This window comes from Poecilia formosa, unplaced genomic scaffold (assembly GCF_000485575.1).
Source record: "Poecilia formosa unplaced genomic scaffold, Poecilia_formosa-5.1.2 Scaffold69, whole genome shotgun sequence".
Taxonomy (NCBI): domain Eukaryota; kingdom Metazoa; phylum Chordata; class Actinopteri; order Cyprinodontiformes; family Poeciliidae; genus Poecilia; species Poecilia formosa.
The window spans coordinates 1,290,687-1,313,071 of NW_006800008.1; the positions used below are offsets into that span (position 1 = coordinate 1,290,687).

At 40.4% G+C, this 22,385-nt stretch overlaps 1 protein-coding gene across 1 annotated transcript in view; it reads right to left on the minus strand.

The window, feature by feature from the left end:
- ptn (pleiotrophin) overlaps window positions 1-17,050 on the minus strand; it is a 41,368-nt gene extending 24,318 nt beyond the window's left edge. Inside the window, exon 1 of the mRNA XM_007555263.2 lies at window positions 16,852-17,050. The gene's annotated coding sequence lies outside the window, so the exon portion shown is untranslated. The remainder of the gene's footprint in view (window positions 1-16,851) is intronic.
- Between the last annotated feature and the right edge of the window lie 5,335 nt (window positions 17,051-22,385).

Here is a 22,385-nt window from a genome sequence, read left to right on the forward strand (position 1 = left end):
CAGCCCTGTCCGCCTTTTGATTAATCCATCCAGCCTCCCTCTCCTCATGTCTGCCTCCCCCTCTCCGGCTTTCTGTCTCCTCAGTTCCTCAAATCTTGGGAACAAACTTAGCTGAGAATTACACATCAGCTGTCGCCTTCTCCACTTGTGCGCTGCAGTGCAGATGTCTAATAAATGCACCCGTGTTATTCATAGTCCTCTTGGAGGCTGGAACAGACCAACTGCGGCTGCGAACATTTCTCCCATGTGAGAATCGAAGCTTTAGGAGGCGCACATGTATGCAGTGGAAAATCTAAATCATAGTATCATGAGAATTAACACCATATCCTTGGTCCAACACTCTCTGAATCGCCTCATCAGCGTTTCTTTAGCTCTGCTGAGGTCTGACGACAAACCATTCGTTTGATTCAGGTGCGTCTGAAAGTCACAGGATGGACCTGGGCACCTCCACCCACTCTGAGATTTTAATATGATGTGATGCAGACGCCGAGCTCCCTTACAACCCTCATCAAAATGCAGAGAGAGGAGGATGGAAGGATGGATATGAGAAAAATAATGAGGGGAAAAAGACACAATCCAGGCAGGAAGGAAGGTAGAATGAATGGATGAAAGAAGAAAGGGATGAAGGAAGGACAAACAAAGAAATAACAAATGTACAAAGTAAAGAAAGAAATGAGGAAAAGTATAAAGAAAAGAAGAGAGAAGAAAGTAAAGGAGCACAAGAAGGACCAAAAAAGAAAGGAAATACACAGGAAAGGAAGGAAGGAACATGAATGATTGATTATTGGTATGAAGTGGTGAATGTGGCAAAAGAACTAATGGCAGACAACTGAGGAGAAAACTAAAGCAATAACTAAACATGGCCAAAAGAAAAATGACTACATATAAAACTTAAAAACAAAGACAAACACAAGCAATATGACTAAACTACAGGAGCTGCAAAAACAGTCAAAATAAAGAACTGTAATGTGTCGAAACCTATTCAAGAACAATATCATGCAAAACGTGTTTTAATGCAGTAGTCAGGTGTTTCACAGTGTTTACAGCAGCACCATGCTACTGCATGTATTCAGCTCCGTAGGAATGTTTTATTTTGCCAGCACAGAAGCTGACCATCTGAGAGGTCAGCTTCACGTATCTGAGCAAAACCTCAGCAGGAGCACGAGAGGAAGAAACGGCCACAGCGCTGAGATTTTCATTCGGTAAATTTTAGAATCACCACTGCTGTTAAATTTCCCGATTTCGTCACCCGCAGCAGGATTCGCTCAACTCCGCAGAAAACAAAAGCTTTGTTTCAAACGGCTGAAGCGAGCCTCAATCCCCGGCTGCCGCCGTCCGAGGCCTGATGTTCTGCCTCACTCCTACGCTCTACGCAGAGCGGAGGTTCATGTGATTACCTCCAGTTTGTGTCACCTCGTTCCAGCAGGCTTCACTTTTTCCCACGTTCACATTTCAAATTGGTCTCAATGAAACCGACGCAGCAGCACTGCATGCCACACATAATAATAAGCCGTTATTTCGTTCATTACAGCCCTTTTGAAGCTAGCGTCTAAGTCTTTCACATGGGAATGTACCGACGCAAACTAAATAACTCCAAGGATGGAGGTTTAGTGAAAAACTTTCCTCTGGGTTTGACTTGGAGATGAAAACCTGTTCAGATCAAAAATAAGGATTGCTCAGATCTTTGCTAGATCATTAGCCACAGAGGTGTGTGTGTGTGTGTGTGTGTGTTTGTAATACCTTGTGGGGACGATTTTCCTGACATATACTACGTTTCCCCTCGTGGGGACCAGGCTCCGGTCCCCACGAGGGGAAACCCTGTTTTTGGGTCAGGGGTCAGATTTAGGGCTAAGGTATGAATTGAGTTTTGGTTAGGGTTAGGGTTAGGTATGTGATGGATAGGGTTAGGAAAAGGGTAAAGGTCAGGTTTAGGCTGTAGAAATGAATGGAAGTCAATGGAAAGTCCCCACAAAGATAGCAACACAAACATGTGTGTGTGTGTGTGTGTGTGTGGCCCCAGGAGAGTACACACCCTCAGTGGTTATATCAAACTATCACAACTTGCATCAATTTAATAAAATACTGGAAAACAGTGGCAGACAAAGCATTCTTTTGCATCCATCCATTATCTATACCCACTTGTTCTTGTAGCGGGATTTGTCATTTAAACTAAAAAAAACAACAACTTTTCTATCTATCTGTTGCAAACTTTTGGATCTACTCTTATAAAATCAATCAAAACTTGATTTAGTTGGTTTTTATTCAAGCTTTTCTCTCTCTGCACTCAGTAAATAACCTTTAAACACAGGAAGTTTCACCAAAACATCTTCGCACCTGGGTCGACTCATTCACACCGAGTGATATGTTTGGTTTTTCCATCTCATTATCTGGAAAAATATATAGTCTGTCGTATAGTTGCGCAAAAACACACACAAAAAAACATACAATGCAAAACTGTCAAAGAATTAAAAAATGTTGCAATTTGCCTGCAGAGCTTCTGGTGTGTTTGCAGCGAAGCCAGGCAGACAGTCGATGAGGCCAAACAGAGACGTGTACTTGATGAGACGCTTTTTTTTTCTACGTCCTGACGCGAGAGGAGAAGAAAAAAAGAGAGAAAAAGTGAGGGTGGATTACGCTTGTTCACTTTAGCAAAACAAATGCTGTTGGACAGATTTGACAGTTCTTCCAGCTGTCAAGGAGAAGAAATGTTGACAATATTATTGTCACTGCAGGGAAAGACTTTAGATAACGTGGGTGTTGTGCTTCACATACCTATCATTAGGACAATTTTTACTGTGGCGCGTGTTTGAAGTCTTTATATCCTCCACCATAACCTCGTGGCCCTCTTTTAGGCCGTGTGGTAGCAGAACACAGCCTGACTGAGCATTACAAAACCTGGACGGAGGCAAACAGGAGTACAATCTCCTCCAGGCTGCGGCTCACCTCAGATCACACGGCACCAGCAGGAAGAGGGTGGGGGGGGGATAAAAAATAAAAATTTACAGCTCAACATCTGTGAAATGCACGTCACACATCCCCGACCTGTCGGACCCCCCGCATGTGGAGTCGAAAACACCCTATTGGTTTTGCATCTACAGCATCTGCTCTCTGCAGCGGCGTGACGAGCCACATCATCTGGAAATCCATTACGTTTCAGGGATGGCCGCCGCCGAGTAAAACCTTTTAATGGCTAACTTTGGAGATTTGGTGAGAGGTGATTTTCGACAGCTTTTTCTTTTTACATTTGCACTTTTGTCCTCTTCTGTTAGGAGTTTTGTACAGATGGAAAGAAGTAATTGACCTGAGTAAAATGTCAGGGACAATTTCAAATTTGAAATTGGTGTCAAAAACTAAAAGAAAAAGTGAGAAAAGAAAAACATGCTAATGCTATAAAAATAAGGCCTATTGAGTTAAAACATCACATGGTTTGTAAGGATCCCGGTCCTAATTAAAACTAGTATGTAGTGAGGCAAAGTCAGAAGTAAAGATAAGCTATAAATCTTTGTGTTTGTGTTAAATGTTGAGCAGACCAGCACAACTAGAGGGAAAATGAGTTGCAGCTGAAAGATATTTAATGAAGTATAAAGCAAGTAAATATATGAAAAAAATCAAATGTATTGGTTTGTAACCATTTCAATATTTATTTAAAAAGTCTATTTTTAACTCAGTGAATTATAAGTAAACGGTTACGGTGGTTTGTCAAACTGATGTTAGAGTGTAGTTGGACTCCTCTGGGTTAACCGGTCAGATGTTGCGCGTCGTGTCCTGCAGGTTTCAGACGCGTCGTTTGTCCCCACAGAGTTCATTTAAATGGCTAAATCACCTCCTCAACATGTGTTCAGGTTCCACACAGGCCGGGTAATGAACCGATCACTTGATTCAGGTGTGTTGTCCCAGTGTGACGACTAAAACCTGCAGGGTGGGCCTGATCCTAACTGCAGTCACTTTGTCTACGGTTGTGTCATTCTGCCTACCGACTGCTGCCAGGTTCAGCTGACAAATGCAATGTCCCACTGCACTTGTACAACATGATATTAGCTCCACTAATCACTGGTTTTAATCTCCCTTTGCATTTTTTTGGTATCAAGATAATTATCATCTGTTAACATGGAGCTAAAAGATTTGGCCTCCTTTCAAAAGTGCACACTCTTTGGTGCTTCAAGGTCAGCAGACGATTGTATTTAAAATTTCTACTGAATACTAAATATGTAAGGACTCTCAAAGTTAAAGGAAACCTTCATAAGAGTCTAATTTTAAGGCAGAGACGTTTTTTTACAGCAGAAAATCAGTTACATTTGAAATGACAGCTGTAAAGCTGCTCAGGTTCAGATAACAACTGGTAAGAAACGACTCACTGGTCACTTGTGAAGACAGAATAAAAAATGTGAGCCTGTTCACCTCCACACCTCTCCAGATCAGTAAATCATTATTTCATTTCTTTTACAACACTGAGTGGGTGATGTTAATAACTTCCCAGTCCTACCTCCAGTTCTTCCGATGAAAGGTGAAAAAGCAACTAATTTTAGACGACTGAATGGTGCAGAATTATCACACGTGTCGAGACCAGTCTGCTTTTCTTATTAACGTAGAGCAGGCATGTTACTATGAGGGGAGCTGCTCTGGTCTCCTTAGATGTAGCTGTCAGCAGAGGGCTCTCATGATCTATCTGTAACGCCTCTGACCTCTTCTGCAGTAAGAGTGTGGAACATGCACACTTCCTCTTCCCCTGCTCATGCAGACCACTATAAAAAAGTCATTTCTAAGAGTATTAATCATTTGACCGCATTTTTATTACACTTAAACACGTTGGTTCAGTCAGTCATGTTCATTCCCCGTTCATTTTGTGTGTTGTTCAGCAGTGGGGTTGATATTTCTTACCTTTATTGAGTTATTTTATTTTTTTGCAAATATTCACTGGTATTTTAAAATATTGTTTTGGGTTGACCACAACTCTGATCTGTTGCGCCTTCAAATTAAATCTGCCAGGGATAAGAATCACTTATTGTCATGAGTTGGCATCCAGTTTTAATTGCTTAGCTGCAGCAGCAACGGTAAAGTTTGGACATGTTAGCATGCTAGCAAGTTTAACAGCTAACAAGTTTTTATCCGTCTAGATTTGGAGTCTGGTCTGTCGATCGAAGTCCCAATGGTTACAACATTTTGTGCGACTTTTTGTCGTTCGGCCTCAGGTGTGCTAAACCTTAGTTTGGTTGTAGTGTGGAAATCAGACTCACTCGGTGACCTCATCAGCTGCATGCTGGCCTCCACTGGGGGAAAATAGTTACTGCCTGAGGGCGAAGACGCCGAGGAAATGCAGAACTGATTTTTAAGGGAGATTTTCAAAGGTAATTTCATCCGGTCTTCGTCGATGGAAGATGTCAGCCGTATTAGGGCTTCATTTGAAAGTCTCATCCATGTTGACGGGGAGTTTTAGGGTGCGCATCTGCACAGAAATGAGAAAACCCGAGATCCTCCGTTGCTGCTTGTGAATCTGTGTGTCTCCTCATCAACACTCCTTCTGGCAGGCTTTGAATTATCTACACTCATTCCTGCCTAAATTGCTAAAATATGTTAGAAGTTGATCAAACAGAAACAGTAGAGTTTCCTCGATGGGCTGGCGGGGATCCGACATGAAAACAGAGAAAGAACAAAGGCTTCCCGACGGTGTTAAAGATGCCCGGACCACAGAAGCCCATCACAGTTTATTCCATGAAAGACATGAAACACCTGCCAAGTGCAAAAAAACCTCTCAAACGTCAACAACCCAGCCTCCTTCACAAATGGTGTCAAAACGCAGACATTCTTCCGTTTGAGGCATGAAGCCTCCGCTTCACTTCAACTTTATTCTCAAGCTAAAATGCCACAAAGCATCACAAATCATACATCGCATTATTTAAATGAAGTCACTTAATTTGTTTTGGATTCTTACTTACACTTTTTGGTCTCTAGTTGAAGCGTCATGACCAACTTATCAAGAGATTATCAAAGTGATGCATGTTTTTATGTCAAAGTTCATTTCTTTCCAGCCCCACACGTTACTATTTTTTTAATTTTTTTGTTTTGGCTGATGTTTCTGTTGGATATTATTGTCCAATGGATGGAGACATGGACGGACAGACGGACAAGGAGGTACAATCATCCCCACCTGTTCACACTTCAGACTGTGAATAGACTGAAATCCTCTATGATTCTTTTCATAGACGAAATCTGAAATACTAAAAAGAAAATGTAGCTTGGAAAAGGTGAGATACTTTTACTGCCATTTGCAAAGCAGCCAATCCAGGAGCTGCATTTTGTCCCTAGGCTCTGATTGGTTCCAACGTGGATGACTGTAGATATTGTCTTCTGAAGGTTTCCACTGTCCATATTGATGCATTTTAAGGTATTTTAGCTGTTTGAACTATTAAAACAGGCAGTTTTCCTTTTTTCATCATTTGAGTCTGGTCATCACAAATGTCAAGGGCATTAATTATTTTTACTTTTTCAGATTTTGGGGCTAAGAAAACCCCCACTTTTGCATTTTCTTTTGTTCTGCTCACAGCAGCAGCATGGAACCTCGCCTGTTGCCTCTCTCTCCGACTTTTCCCGGCATCCGCTTTATACCCTGAAAAGTCACAAATGCCAACAGGATCTGCTAGGAAGCTGCAAACGCCGATTAAAGCAACCAGTGAGCAACAAATGCACTCATCACATCTGCAAACGACCTCAACAGGCTGCTTTAAAACGCGGCGCTGTCTGTGTGTCTGCGTGTTTATGAGCGTGTGGAAGCAGTCGGCGCAGTCACACAGGAGGGCATGTGCAGCACCACAGACATCCACCGCCTGAGGTCTTCTGACGTCAGCCGGACCGGCTGAGGGGAATTCAATACAAAGCCTCCACACTGCCTAATATATTCAACGATGAAATTGCCTGTCAGTTGTTAGCTTGCGGTTACACTGATTGCTAGAGGTGATACATTCAACAACAAGCAAACTAAAGCATGTTTAATTTCTTTCTTGGTGGAGTTTGTGCACAAATTGTCGATCTTTTCAGATTTTTTCCCCTTGTAAATAAATTTTGGAAATGATATATAAATCATCCATGTGTCTCTTACTGTTAAACCGTCACATAAAATTCAGATGAAACAGTTTAAAAAGTTCTGCTGGAAAAGAGGAGAAAATGATTTTCGGAGGTTTGATTCTCCCAAATAATTACCCCCCCACTTAATGAGCCTATTCAGCTATTAAGAGTTAAAAAGCCTAATATTTAAACCCCATTTTACATTGTAATTCTGAACCTTTAAAATTAGCATGTACAATGAGGCATGGCTTATTCTCTGCGAGCCAACGTCTGTGCTCACACAGTCCATTTCATTGTTTGGAAAATTACACCTCACAGATGGAAACTATCCACCTTTACCTTTCCTCTGGAAAAGCCCATTTCCTCTCATAACAACTCTAACAGCCATATACATCTGTCCAAAAAATATATATATTTGCTCCAGGTTTGTTTACCAGACCATCAGTGAGCTCATGTTGAATGTGACAGAAGATCTAAATAAGTTGGGGGGTTTATTTTGCAGCAGGGACAGATCCAATCATTTTCATAGTAAAGGCAGCAGTTTCACTGAGGAGTTTCTAAACATGCAGTAGATGGGAAATCACATTTCCCCTCTGCAGAAAAACATTGCACAATAAAATATTTAGCCCTTCAAGAATCTATTGTAAATAATAGAAATATAATCAGAAAGATGATTAATGTCTTAAAATTTGTCTTTTATATGTTATTGGTCAAAACTTCCTCAATCATTTACACAAACTTTGCTTTTAGATTTAATTTGGTCCAAGGTATTACTGTGTAGCGTTTGCTTTCCAAAGAAGTTCCCCCTTCTGTGCTTAACCGTGTCTCTCTCCTGACATCACTGAATCAATTTCTGCTCCAAACTTATCGTGCTCATGCTGTATTTCCTCAATTTAAAGCACGTCTGGGTCAACAGGCCCTGCCGTTCTGTCTTTAGGTCCGTCTCTTCCCGTGCTGGAGTCTTGAAGAAACTATTGTTGCTATTGACTTTGAAAACCACTAGTGGATTAAATGCAACACGTATCTTTCCAAAGACTTGGAAATCTGCTTCATTTCCCTACATTTAATCGTGCCTAACTGCTTTTCCCATCGTGTTAACATATATGGTAACGCTGGATGTGATAGTTTAGTCATAACACTTAGTCCATGTGGCAGATCTTTGTGTATTATTTCAGTACTTCTTTTGTCCACAAAAACAAGTGAAAAAGCAGCCAAAACACAACCAGTAAATCTAAATTACTATTGATCAAGCCCACTTTGAATGCCTGCAGCAAACCCTGGCTCCTTGGAGCTAAAGGGTAATAAAGTACAATTTTAGCACAGGCAAAAAAAAAAAGACTAAAGTCTCGAGAGGAGGTAGAGTTTGTCTTGCAGTCCAAAAAGTTGTGGACTTGATTCCAGTTTCCTCCTGCCACCGAACCCCGACTGTCCAACTGATCTGTGAATGAATGTGTGTGTAACTGGGATGAAGTGGCTCTAGTGCAAAGAGCTGAGAGCGATCGGTGTGGGAAGAAAAGAGCTGAATGAATTCAGTCGACTTGCCAATAACTCAGAGTGGAGAGAAAACATTCCAATCTGCCCCAATAAACCAGCAAAGTCATTAAAAAGTATTAAGTCAGTAAATCTTTGAATAATGCATCATGAGCAGAAGGGGCTCACGCAGCAAAGTCACCGGGTTCAATTCCCCACAGCACCGCAGTTTGCATGCTGGTAGCCGGAGAGCATTGATGTCCTTGTCACAGTCCTGACATGTTCTTCTGGTCGGTCAGTTTATTGTCTCCTGAAGCCAAACATGGAAGAAAGAAGGACCTCAGGGCTGGGAGCCCTTCAGATTTACGCTGAACTCAGATTCGCTTCTGTATTTTCAGATGATAAGGTCACTTTGCTGCTAAATTTAACTTTTTAATTCTACAAATGAAGATTTTTTTTAAAGTTCACTTGCGTAAAAAAAGAAAAGAAAAAAGAGCAGTAATGTTGCTCCTCATTTAGTGATATTTGTACCAATGCTCACATGCACTTTCTGCACAAATGTTTGCAAAAAATAATCAAACTTAAGTGGACGACTTTCACCACAACATGAGCAGTTCAGTCCCAGAGGGGAGAAGCCATGTTTATGTGAAAACACTACAGCAGGGCAGAGGGGACACTTATCCTTTTAGACACAAATGCTATCTGAGATTGGAGGGAGGCCAAACAAATACTTGTCATGGTCTCATTTTCATGTAAAAGCACCAAAGGCAAACTGATTAACATTTTTCTCTGCAGACCTTTTCAGTAAAATATCTGCAAATACTGTCAACGTTTATGTAGAAACTTTATGCAACTCCTGCTACCATCAGATAGCATATTACACTGCAGGGGATGTGTATGGAAAAACTGCATTTTAAATATAAATGAATCTGACATTTGGCTGTTTACATCTTCATTTTAGGAGGGATGAGAGAAAATAACCTTCGAGGAAGGATGTGCTAAGGATCCCATGTCCTTGAGCGAAAGCAAAATTATCCAATCAGAAGCATTCGATAAATGGGCATATTAGCTTTGTACAGTAAAAGCAGGATGTTTAATGAAAAGATTAGCAAAGATGAGACCAGAACAAGGCAACATGGCGGAAGGAACCAGGGAAGCAGAAATGAGGATAGACAAGCTTTTATATAGAGGGAGGAATGGAGAACAACATGAGAACCAGACCAGTCAGAGGAAACGGTGCACAGCTGAGGAAGAATGCAGTCAGAGGCAAATGAGGAGATGAATAACAGCTGCGCAGCGAAGTAAAGTTTATTCATAAAGCACTTTTCACTGACACAAAGGTCCCAAAGTGCTGTGCAACATAAATCACAGTTAAGATACACAAAGTACGAAACCGAGCAAGGCTGATGAAAGGTGAAAGGTAGAACAGAGGAGGTAAAGAAATATAAAAAGGCCTCAAACTAACTTTAATAACAGAAACGCTAAACAAAGGAAGCAAATCCAAAACAGAAGCGATGAAAATAAATGAACACAAGAGGAAAATCTAAAATGCCGAGATCTGAGCAAATAAACAATAAAGAAATGATCAAAACCGAACATCAATGAAAGCCCAAGTTCAAACACCAGCATCCGAACAGAAACCTAGAAAAAAAAAAAAAACCTAATCCATTTTTCCTTTTATTTTTCGCCCTATTTTCCATCACAACTCTAGTCATATTTTTGCAACCACTAGTGGCTGTTTTGTGTCTCTTCATGGCCACAAATGTAAAAATGCCTGGTTTCACTGCAGCCATTATTCCTGGCTTTATGCGTCAATTTGTTGATTTCATCTCTCCTGAGGTTTGTGATTTTTTAAAATCATTTTTTAACTAACATGTTAGTTAAAAAATGCAATTATTTAGTGTGGTATTATTGTAGAACTATGTTTTTTTTTTAACTTTTACAAAAATTTCAGTACATATCCTGCTGTTTCTAAAGCAGATCGAAGGACAAACAAGAGCTGGGCAGATGCATGACGACTTGATAAAGTTTAAACGCACAAAGGGTAAAGCATGATGCAGGAGAGGACTCAACAGAACAGGAGTGATGAAGGGGATGAGAAACAGCTGGAGCTACGTCCAGAAGAGACAGATGACATAATGACTGGAGTGAATAAGGAAATAATCAAAGTTCAAACACAGCTGAAACCCAAACACTCCTGAACTGTGACACTTTCCAGGCAAGAATATTTTTGCAAGGCAACGTAACTCCTCCAAAGTTTTACCAAATGGGAGTAAAAGTTTTAAAAGCCCCAATTACTATGGTGGTAGTTTATAGAAAATTACTTGCTTGCTTTTTGAGTCAGGTCCAAGTGGACATTTAAGCTATTACCTATGGGGAATATTGTGGTCAGATTCATTTATCATCTCTTTTGGTTGCCCCCGCCGAGTGCAGACCTAAAATGATTCAAGGACTCAATAATAGAAATTTATAATATGCTTTTGCCTCCCTCTCCCAGGCTGCTGCACTGCCGTCGGCACGGACTCAGCAGCATGTGAACCGCAGCTTTTCCTTGCTCTGCACAACTCTAAGCTCCAGCATGGACACAGGGCAAGGTCGCAGCTCCGGCCCAGTGTTTATGGTCAGATGGAATGTGAACTCTGGGTGAAACAAAACGGAGAAGTTATAATGAGGCATCCCCCCTCTGTTTGCTGTTTGTTTGGACAGACCGGCTGTCTCACAGCACAAGCTGTGGAAGGAATACTAATGCACATGAGTAATGATTCGCTCTCCGTTCCTCCAGATCTTATTTGCCTTTCCTCTCTTTCTTTTTTACCTTTTGCTTCCTCATGGATAAAGTGTTTACAAGAAAAGGACTCAAAATGCATAATGCATGTCTTACCAATGACACATTTAAGGGTATTTAGTCCAAGAAGATGACACAGTTCTGCTAGACGGTCCTGTTCTCTGATCACTCACCGGTGGGTGGACATGAAGCCATCCTTTCTGTTGGGAACCAACGGCCCATCTAATCCTCTCTTCATCCATCATAGGTATTTAACTAATCAAATCCTGGTGCCTCATCATTTGTGCTGCCCCACGGGAAAAAGAAAACTTCCCACAGCAACAGCAATCCCCCCAACAGGGATGATTAAAACCAGCTGAGACTTAACCAAGCATTACACCCCACAGAGAGGAGGAAGGAACTGTTTTTAATCTTTTTTTGTTATTAACTACTTCAGATTTGTCCCTTGAAAAAACTGTCCAGATTATGTATATAAAAATAAAATATAAGGAGGAAAAAAAGGTTTCAATTTTTGTCAAATTATCAAAAATTTGACATTAAATGTGTTGTGTTATGTGTTGCAGTGGAGTGGAACCTTACTATTTATATCATGAAATAATTGTCACTTCCTTTAACCTTAGCTTTGTGTGTGTGTGTGTGTGTGTGTGTGTGTGTGTGTGTGTGTGTGTGTGTGTGTGTGTGTGTGTGTACAAGCATGCAAATAGCAAAAAGAAGTAGAGGAAAATTATTTACAGAATTGATATTGCCTCATCAAAAAATACCTGGAGTCTTGCTTAGATTTTTTGTTTTCCTGCAACTCTGAGAAATCCTTGGATCTCCCATGGCAACCATTCAAAGGTACCCGAACACTTGCTCTCACAAAGCACCACCCATTTCCACAAAGATCCTCCTCCAAGCTGCAGCCTCCAGCTGAGCTTTCACCACACAAAACACCCCTCCCCATGCATTCCCCTGCCAGCTCCTTCAGACTAGTGGCAGCAGCAGTTGGCAAACACCTGGTGGAACGGTGCATCTGCTGTGCTCATCATGCAAACCGCTCCTGTAAGAACGGTTGTAAACGGCACAACTCAGGATAACAGTTACTTGATTGCGCAATGCGTATCTGGAAAATACATAATACAATCTGGTCATTTTTGTGATTTTTAGTCTGTCTGTCTAGAAGCTCAAGAGGTTGAATTTTATCAGTAGGCTCTGCATCTCGGTCTGAGCAGCTTCAATGTGAATAGCTCCGTTTTGTTTTTTGCCTCTTTTATAGCCAACACAAATTTTGACGCCTTGTGAGGTTAAAAATCTCTCTGCCGAAACAATTATAATATCACTAAAACTCTGCTGGCGGGCTGCTGCTCACTCCCACCTTAAACACGGTCGCATTCTCCAAATTATACGAGGGTGCATTGATTGTGCCGATAGATTGCAGCAGTTATGTGGAGCTTTGGCAGCCTATTGGCTTTATTCGGTTTAATACCTTCAGGGTTTACTTGTGAACAATTTAGCAGGGTTCTGCATTAGGAGTTGCTGCATGCTTCCAAGTCGATGCCTCTGCAGCATTTTAACAAGAGCTGTATTCACAGAGGAAGGATCACGTGTGTCCCATTAAACTGACTGTTGCAGTTAATTCGCTCTTGGAATCCAGATGTTTTAAAAGTGATCTTCGACTGCATCTTTGGTACCTTCTGCATCCCAGGTGTTTCCCCATACTGACGTCTCAACCCTCACAAACAACCTTCAGTACTTATATTCCCCCAGGACAGTTTTGCTAAAAAATATAACCCTATTACACCCATGTGCGGTTCTCATTCTGCATTTTTGCTTGTCTCAAACAGTTTGAATGTGGGCCCAGATGAACAATATCACATCTTTGGCTGATATCTAAGAAGAAATTCAGCATATATTATTAAAACATGGATCAGTGAATATGTCAAGAGTCAAGTATGCCCTGCTGTGTTCGATTGCAGAGCTTCACCTGTGCAGAATCACCGTTTTGTTTTCACCGCACTTCTGTTTGACCTCACTCGTTTTATTTTCAGCAGTAACAAGTATTCAACAGAACAGTCTCTGAACCCCTACCTCCGTCCGCAAAAAAACTGCCAGTTATATTGCCACAACCAAACAACACAAAGAAAAGTAAGTCCAAGAAGCCCAAATAGCAGTTTGCTACTTCATATTTGATTCCAAAGCGTAAACTCTGCCCAGATTTCTGCATGTTCTGATATAAAGTACAGGCTGAGCAGATACAGTCCTACCATTCTCTCTTATATCAAACATGTCGAGATGTAGGGATTAATAAATACGTAATGCTTTAGTGCTATCTAGTTGCTCTTCCAACACTTTTCAGTTCCCCTAGGTAACATCTTCGTTATTGGTTTTCTGTTTTTAAGAACAGAAAGACAGCGTAATCACCTCAATTCAAACTAAACGATGGCCAAGGAACAAGGAATCACTCCTTTAAAGGTTGTGCAAGAGGCAAACCTGTAAATATAATGCATGCAAGTCTTCCAAAATGTCTCCACCAGGTTTATAGAGACAAGGAGAAACTGTAAATTTCGCCAGCGCAGTAGCCACTGATCTAGCTTTCTGTAAATGTCTCCACCGCCAAATCTATAGAAGCAAAGAATGAGACAGAAACCTTTAATTCATCCATCTTCTGGCAAAAAGAAATACAAAATTGCAATCCCAAATCACCCCAATGAATAAATCAATCAAAAAAGAATGTGTGGACTACAAGCCATTGTCTTTCTAGATTGAAAGCTTCTATCAGTCAACCTCTGTTTTGAGTTGCAAGAAATACCAAAAAAAGGAATCTATTATCCTGGTGGAGTCTGAGAGAAGTCCTTCCATTAAATGTAAACCTTGTTTTGATGTTCATCTTATTTCTGGCAAGTAAAATCACTAAGTGACTACTGCAGTGGTGAAATTATACCGGGCTTAAACTAGGTTTGTCTGATATTGTTGGAAGTAAGCATAGGTTATGAAGAATTTGTTTGAGTTCTAAGGTAACAGAAAAATCTAATATATTAACTAAATATTACATTGCAGCAATATGTTTACTTCTTAGGTATCGAACCTTACATGCAGCCTTGAGACCTTTACCCTCTCTCTTTTTTAGTCATTTATTGGGAGGTCTGGGAAGTGTTTGTCTGGATCTGGGCATGTGTACAGGTATGGGGCTGCAGAACGAACCACTAATGAGCTGACTCATTACAGAGGAAAGGAAACATGACAGCGAAAAAAAGCACCCTGGAGCTAATCCAGAGAGACCAGCGTCGAGGTGAGGGGGTCAGCTGTGTGTGAGTTGGTGAAGGTTGATTACACACACTCAGTAGAATGTCTATTCTAACACGGTGAAGCTCTAGATGTGATTAAAAAATGGGAAAAGTGGAAAAACTGGAGATATTCTAGAAAAAAATGTAAAGTTGAGAGATAGTAGGGATGTACTTCAACACGTACCCTTTACAAACTTAAGAAAAAATCAGAGCCTTCTCACATTACAGCTCAAGACAAAGGAGATCAACAAGACAGCATTTGTGGTTCAAGACACTCAATGTGTCACACTTGATCATAATGATCAGCTGCTTAATTCATGTCTGAGAACGTTTAATTTTGACATTATTGTTAAGTGCTTTAACAAAATGTTTATTTTTAAAAGCAAAGGAAAGAAGATAACGTGTACACGTTAAAGATTTGAACATACTAATGAACTACAACTCTGTGTTTAAAACCCCTTTGTAGGAAAACTTAGCTAAACATGGGTAATCCTTTTTAATTTACCCTTTTACAGTTGGAGAATTTGCTTTTATTTTGGCCAAAGGAGCACAGAAAAGCAAACAGCTGAAATATATTGTCGGATATTCTTTTAGTTCACTTTTAGTTGCCTGCTATTCTGTCATTTCTGCAGCATGTCTTTGGGAACTGGCTGCTAGACGCATGGCTCATTGACAGGTCTCTTCTTTGGATTCTTTTCCACCTCCTCCTTTCCTCCATTTCTCTCTTTTTTTCCCATCCTCCTTTTCGGTGGAGGCCCTCTGGACCCCATCCTGTTCATCTCACATGTGAAGGGTCAGCGCTTACCTCACAAAAAAATAAACCAGTCTCTCAATGTGAAGACCTTTGTGTATGTCTGGAGTCCGCCTACCCTTCTTCCTCTCTATTTTTTCACTTACTTATGCCCTATAGAGAAGAACTGGCTCCTTTCATGGTGCCTCCCTCCCCCCTGGAGTGGACTTCTGTGGCCCCTAACAGCACATTTCTATGCCTTATTGCTCCGGCTCCTCCATGAAGACCAGTTCAATCAAAGGGGTTGTGAGAACACAGAAGGAAATGAACTGACTTTGTGCTTAAGCACATTGACGTATAGGCAAGATCATGTGGTGAGGTACGTGGGGCAAGCTATTAACAAGAGAATAGGCAAGAATGTGCAAAATGTCACTTAAAGGGCTCTGAGGGTCCATCATGGAGGGAAAATGCCAGGACCTGCTTGGTAGTAAAGCGGTTTTATAAGGTTGACCCTGCTGGTTGTCGTCCAGCTTAATCCTCATTGTGCTCCAACTTCCTGCGGACCAAAGCAGGTTTCTCAATCTCATCTCCACTTCATGTTTAATCACTCCCCTGGCCTTTCATTAGGACCACACCGTGTGTTGATTGTAGAGAAATGAAGCGGACACTTCATTTTAGGCAAGAATGAGCAAGAGGAAGCTTTTGTCCCCTGAAGGAATGCTCATAAGACAGAGAGGAACCCTGTTTGGTCTGACTTTGGTTGCTTTACGAGGCTCTGAATAACGCCATGGCAACGCAAGCAGAAGGTCTCCTGGATCACATGGCGCTGATGCAATTCAGAAGAGAAGGGTTTGTCATTCTAGTCAGGCCTGACCCAAATTACAATATCCTGAGAAAATAAAAGTGGTCTTCATCTACCAGCTTACATGCACAAGCCGACTTAATTGGGTTTGCATATTTTTTGGCTGATAGCAATAATAAACAAACATATGGATGTTTGAAGTCTAATCACTGAGAAAACGGGCCTGTTAATGATTTAACACAACACTGTTTAGCCCATGGCTGCCGGATTATTAGTGCTTTCCAATTGTTTACCCGGTTTGTCTACAAGCCATTCTCCATCTGCGACCGTAATTCTCAACGTTTAAGCTTAATAATCTTTCATTTTCATGTGTTTATTATCTTTTATCAACAGCCTCAAGGATAAATTAAGCTTGACATGGACTAACGGCAAAAACCAATTAGCAGCATGTCCACACAGTTGACCAAAAGGCGAGACGTCAGTACAGATCCAAAAGAGAAACTTTCCTCGTTTAGATTTGGTTAAAGTTCTTTTTTTAAAGTAATTACGGACACGGTTTGAACACCAAGATCCAGATGGGGAGCCTTGAAACCATTTGCAAGAATCAAGACTTGCACAAACTCCAACACTGAGAACTTTTCTGCTTTCTGTGGCTGGTCAAGTAACAATCTCACCAGCTCATCAGACCTGTAAAAGCAACGCCTCTCTGTGTGCATCTAAAAGAAAATCAGAATCCACTTACTTTGCTCTGGAGGTCTGGTAGTTGTATGTCAGGGTTTTGAAGCAATAGTTTCTCAAGACTCTTTATCTGCACCTCTGTCCTGCTGTCCTTTCTCTCCAATACTATTTCCCTTTGTGGGCTGAGCAAACGATGGTTGTGCAGGCTTTTTTTTTTTTTTTTCTTTGGTTAGTACTGCTTGGGTTGAGGGGAGGGTTCTGGGGTGGGGTGTTAAACTCTGGGTTTCCTGACTCGTGATCAAGAGCTCATTACCCCCCAAGGTCACTCCAGGGACGCCCTGCCTGGCACTCCCCGAGACACCGGAGAGAAGAGGGGAGAGGCAGGATGAGAGAGAGAGAGAAAGGGCAGCTAAGAGCCCGAGTGCACAGGGAGATCCATGGGGACCAGGAAGAAGGAGCTGGCAGAGAAGAGACGCAGATAAACAGAGGGAAAAGTGAGACAATGAGCGACACTGATCCAAAGGCCAACGGAGAGGGCAGATAGTCAGCAGGCGTGGGCAAACACAACGGAATGCTGCACGAACCAGTGGAGTCAAACCGCGCTGTTATATAAAATATGGTGTTGTTCCATGGACAAGTGGAAGACAGCCAATCAATGGAGTATTGACCGAAAAGAGAGAAAAAAAAAACTGAGCAAATCTCTGGGTTTGTCTAGTACGAAACACTAATACTTTGTCACATCATATCATTTTTAGTGTTTTTTTCTTAAAATACAGATTCATAACTTTGAATTTTACACCAAGTCTCTTACAGGCACACATCCTGCAAAGTCCCGTCCCACTTTCTCGGCTCTCGGGTGTCGGGACGGGCCTTATATAAGCAATAAGGGTAACACTTTATTTGAAGGGGGGTGAATAAGACTGTCATGACACTGTCATAAACATGTCATAACACCTGTCATGAACATGAATAAGCCTTCATGAATATTTATGACTGTTGTCATAAAGCATCATTCAGTAAATTATGACACTTTTAATACAAAGTTGACATTATTCAAAATGTCTTTGTTATGACAACTTGACATTAACCAGGAAATCATTACTGTTTAAGCTTTACCTTTAATAACATAAAGTTACCTAATTTTTAAAGTGCAATCAGTAATACTTTTATAACAAATTTATATCAGTAATGATTTCTTGGTTAATGTCAAGTTGTAATAACAAAGACATTTTGAATAATGTCAGCTTTGTATTAAAAGTGTCATAATTTACCGAATGACACTTTAACAGTCATAAATATTCCTGATTTCTTATTCATGTTCATGACAGGTGTTATGTCATGTTTATGACAGTGTCATGACAGTCTTATTCACCCCCCTTCAAATAAAGTGTTACCGCAATAAGTGAGCAGGTGATTAAACAGAAATCTAGCATCAGATGTGATTTAGATCTAGCAGATGTTAGCTACTTAAATCAGTTGATTAATTGAAGTTGTTAGCCTCATACTTTGAGCTGCTCATTAAATGATCTAAATTTGCCACCTTCCTGTTCTACTCCTCTCCGATTCCTTCCCAAAGATCTTGTAAAAGAAGCTTGTCAATAAATACAGGATGCTCTCAGGGTGTCGGGAACGGCAGATGGCTGGAAATGGCCCTGCAGAGCGTTTTGTTACGGCTGTGAAAGCCTTGATTGACAGATTACGACACACCCAATCAATAACATGTGCCATTAGCTCTGTCCACAAAGCCCAGTATACTGATGTCGGTTTGCCTTCATAAACTCTCTGAAGTCCACACAAAGAGGAACGGCCTCGCATGCGGCTGCCTCGCCACCCTTGGGGTATTGATTGAGTGCTTTGGATGTTTTAATTCTGCAGTGGATCAGGATGCCTCCAAGAGTCATAAAACACACCTCTTTAGGACCGACAGATCAAAGATTGCTCTTTAGAAGCTATGCACAGCCGTTCATAATGTAAATATTGATCACTATTGGAATTTGTTGTAATATTTACTGAAGTTGGACTAAGATTTGAGACATACAGTCCAAGTCTTATTTTCTGCTACGTAATTTTGCTGTTAAAAGTATGAGGATGCTTGATGTATTTCAAGAGGCTTATATTCATATAAAAAAAAACACAAGTCACACTACTTGATTTTTTTCCCCCCCTCAGAAATAAAATGTAATTTTGAAAGAGAGCAAAACAGGTGCAAAGTTGAAAAAAAAAATATTACTGGGCGAAAGGGCAGTATCACAAAAATGATGAGTAAGAAGGTGCATCCAAACAAGCTTTCATTCTAACTAAATATAAAATGAAAGCAGACACCAGGGTTAAACTGAATCAACTTTTGACAAGATGATCAAACGGCAACAAAAAAGGCATTTTTTAACCGTTTACGTCCATCTCTAGAATCACTACAAAAGATTTTTGTTGGGTGTAAATTATGAAGTGTTGGGAAGCGGAGGATCGTATTGCACTGCTGGGGATTCCACCATCAACTCCATGATGGTCAGTAATTAGTATGACTCATAGCCTCCTGCTGATAAACCCACACTCATCCACACTTCCTGTCAACTCATACATTATAGATTTCAAAACCCCACTCAGCCCCACCAACATGCACAGAGCTTCTCTGGCGATATTTTACCCCGACTGGGAATCCCTGCTTTGTATTCACAGCACTTAAACCTTTTCACACCAAGGTAAATTACAAACACAAACCTAAATGTACTTGCTGAGGTTGTAGAAAGTGGGCTGATTTCACGCAGACTGGAAAACCAACCACTTACTCTCTCAGGCCTGCAGTTGGATTCACTCTTTTATGATAATTAACTTAGCTAATGTAGGTTCTTGGCACCAATATATCATGAGGCTTACAAAGCAAATCATAGAGAATATGCAGGATATACATCTCAGACAAAGGGGGTTTGATGTATGCAGGTCCAAGGAGAAAAGAAAGGCAAGATAAGAAAATCAGAGCATTCTAGCAAAAGGACACTGCTAAGATGGCAAAGATGCAGCAGAAGCAAGAATTCAACCATCTTTACCAAATCAGTTTAATAAAATTACCAACAATAGTCACAATATTCAACTAAATTTCATTGTAGTTTAAATGTGATCCTGTTATCTTTTGAGCAATAAGCCAAACAACGCAAAGTGATGACAGCTCTGAACTCTGGGAAAGCTTTTCTTCAGCAGGGACAGAGGTGCTTATAATGTCTGGAGAACTTCATTTTCCGGAAGGACAACAATCCTGCAATGCAGCGGTTCAAATCAAAGCAAATGTTAGAAAATGGAACAATCAAAGCCCAAACTAAAGACCAATTGAGAGAACTTCAAATTTAGCCATCAATTTTGCAAACAATGGTGTAAACGTTCAGTCTCTAGTTGTGTGACAGCGACAGAAACGTGACTGAACTTTTGCAAATATGCACTACTTAATATTCAAATCCAGACTAAAAACCCACAGCTGCTTTTGAAATATGTTAAAACTATAAAACTAGATTTGATTTTGATTTATTTTTAGTCACAGAATCACAACGTGGAAAAAGTTTGCACAGTTTATGAGGATGTACGCTGGGCACTGCATGGAAATGACAGTACACTCATGAATAGTCACCATTATCTGCCTTTTTTAGTGTTTTCCTTGTATCAAAAGATCAAAGAAAGCTCCACCAGAAATCAAACTAACTAAACACAGAAACCATCTTTATATTAAGTCCAACTGCTGCCTCACTTTTATTCCCCCTAACTGGCTGCTGTCATTATGAGTCTGAACTGAGCAGCGGTCGGAGCTTCAGCAGCGCCTTTCATCCAGCACATGTCCACCGGCAGTTCAATAACGGGAGTGGCAGTGACTGGGCTCCTCTTTGGTACGAGTCTGATGAAACAGAATGAAATCAGCCTGTCAAAGTCGCTCACCACATTCCAACTACAGATTCCGACGGCTCTCCCTCTTCATCCCGTCCTTCCTTAACACAACACACAGATGAGAGTGCCAGGAATTGGCAGAAAAGTCATTTTTCTACACCCTTTTTTTCTTTTTTTTCCCCAAGAAAAAAAGCAAGTATTCAATTTGTGCAACAAGTCTGGGAGGAAATGAAGATTGAATTTATGTCTTCAAGAGAAAGGGAAAATAACTGGTTGAGAATCAAAAAAAAAAAATTTCTGTTGTGAGACAATCAAACGCAGCATATTGGCTCTTCTTATAATATCATATTCATTCGCAGTAAGAACATTGTGCACAAGCAACAAATAGAGCAGCAAATGCCTTGATAGTTTGCCTCAAAGAAAGTAACATGCTGCGCTTCAAAGTACAGACGCCGACGACACACACACACACACACCGACACACACACACACACACACACACACACACACACACACACACGCTGATCATCTGCAGTGCCCTAACTGGCATTTAAATCATAGGTCAACCATATTCTGGGCTAATAAAACAAGTCAAACACGTTTATTTTCACTTTGATCGAAAGTTAGTACTGAAGGGAGTTTCCTGAAACATCTACCTACTTTATTATGAAAAGATGCAAGAAGTTTATGTAGATTTTAATAAAAAATAAAATAAAAATGTTTTCATATTGTGTATGAACAGCACTGTGATAACGTACATGCCACCTTACAGATTTCTGCAGCTTCTGCTCTGTTAAGGGAACACGTCGATATTTTTTTATATTAAACTATGACAGGCTAAGTAAGCAAGCAACGTCGTTTTTAAATGTATATTCCATTCATTGAAAGAAAACTGAACAGCTCAGTCTTGCATGAAATCAATTAAAATGACGGCAATGAGAAATAATGAACCGGCTTAGTTTTTATTTCAGGTTAGATTCGATGGCACGCATAAACTGAACCGATTTTATGTCAAAGTATTAGTTTGAGGATGTAAGAGGTTGCAATCATTTTCTTAAAATTTCTCCAAAAATTGTTTTTTTTTTATCATCATCTTTAGCTAAATTGTTAAGGATGCAATCACATTTAAAATTGGGGGGGGAATGATCACTTCTGTCATGGAACTATAGATGTATTGATAAGTAAAGTGTGCAGTCCAACTGTACCAGACAGTAACTCAATTCCAGTTTTATGCCTATGATTTATAAATTGACTTGATTCCTCCAACTAATAATGCATGATAACTAACAATCACCTCAGTAAATGTGAAATTCATCAAATTCTGAATTCACACTCTTTGTCTCCACCTAATCAGTAATAAACTAATTCCACTATGTTCATTCAATTTCACAAAATCCTCAATTTCATTTATAAGTCAGAAGCTTTTGGTTGAAAACATGCATCTTTGAACAGTAAATTGATTGTTTTTCCAAATAACCTTTTCTGGGGTTTTTTCACTATATTTTGCAAAGTCAAAGACGATTAGATTTTGCAAACTCTGAAGCAATGAATCACCGTTTGTTCATTCAGGACTGCACGTACATTCATATTCAAGTCTTTATGGGATATTTAACCTCATTTCAAAACAATTTAATGGTTATTAGCAATGACACACTTGCAACAGGTTTGTAATGGTTAGAAGGACGATCAGACTGAAACTGAACGACTGTTCCTCCAGTTCCAGAACGCTTC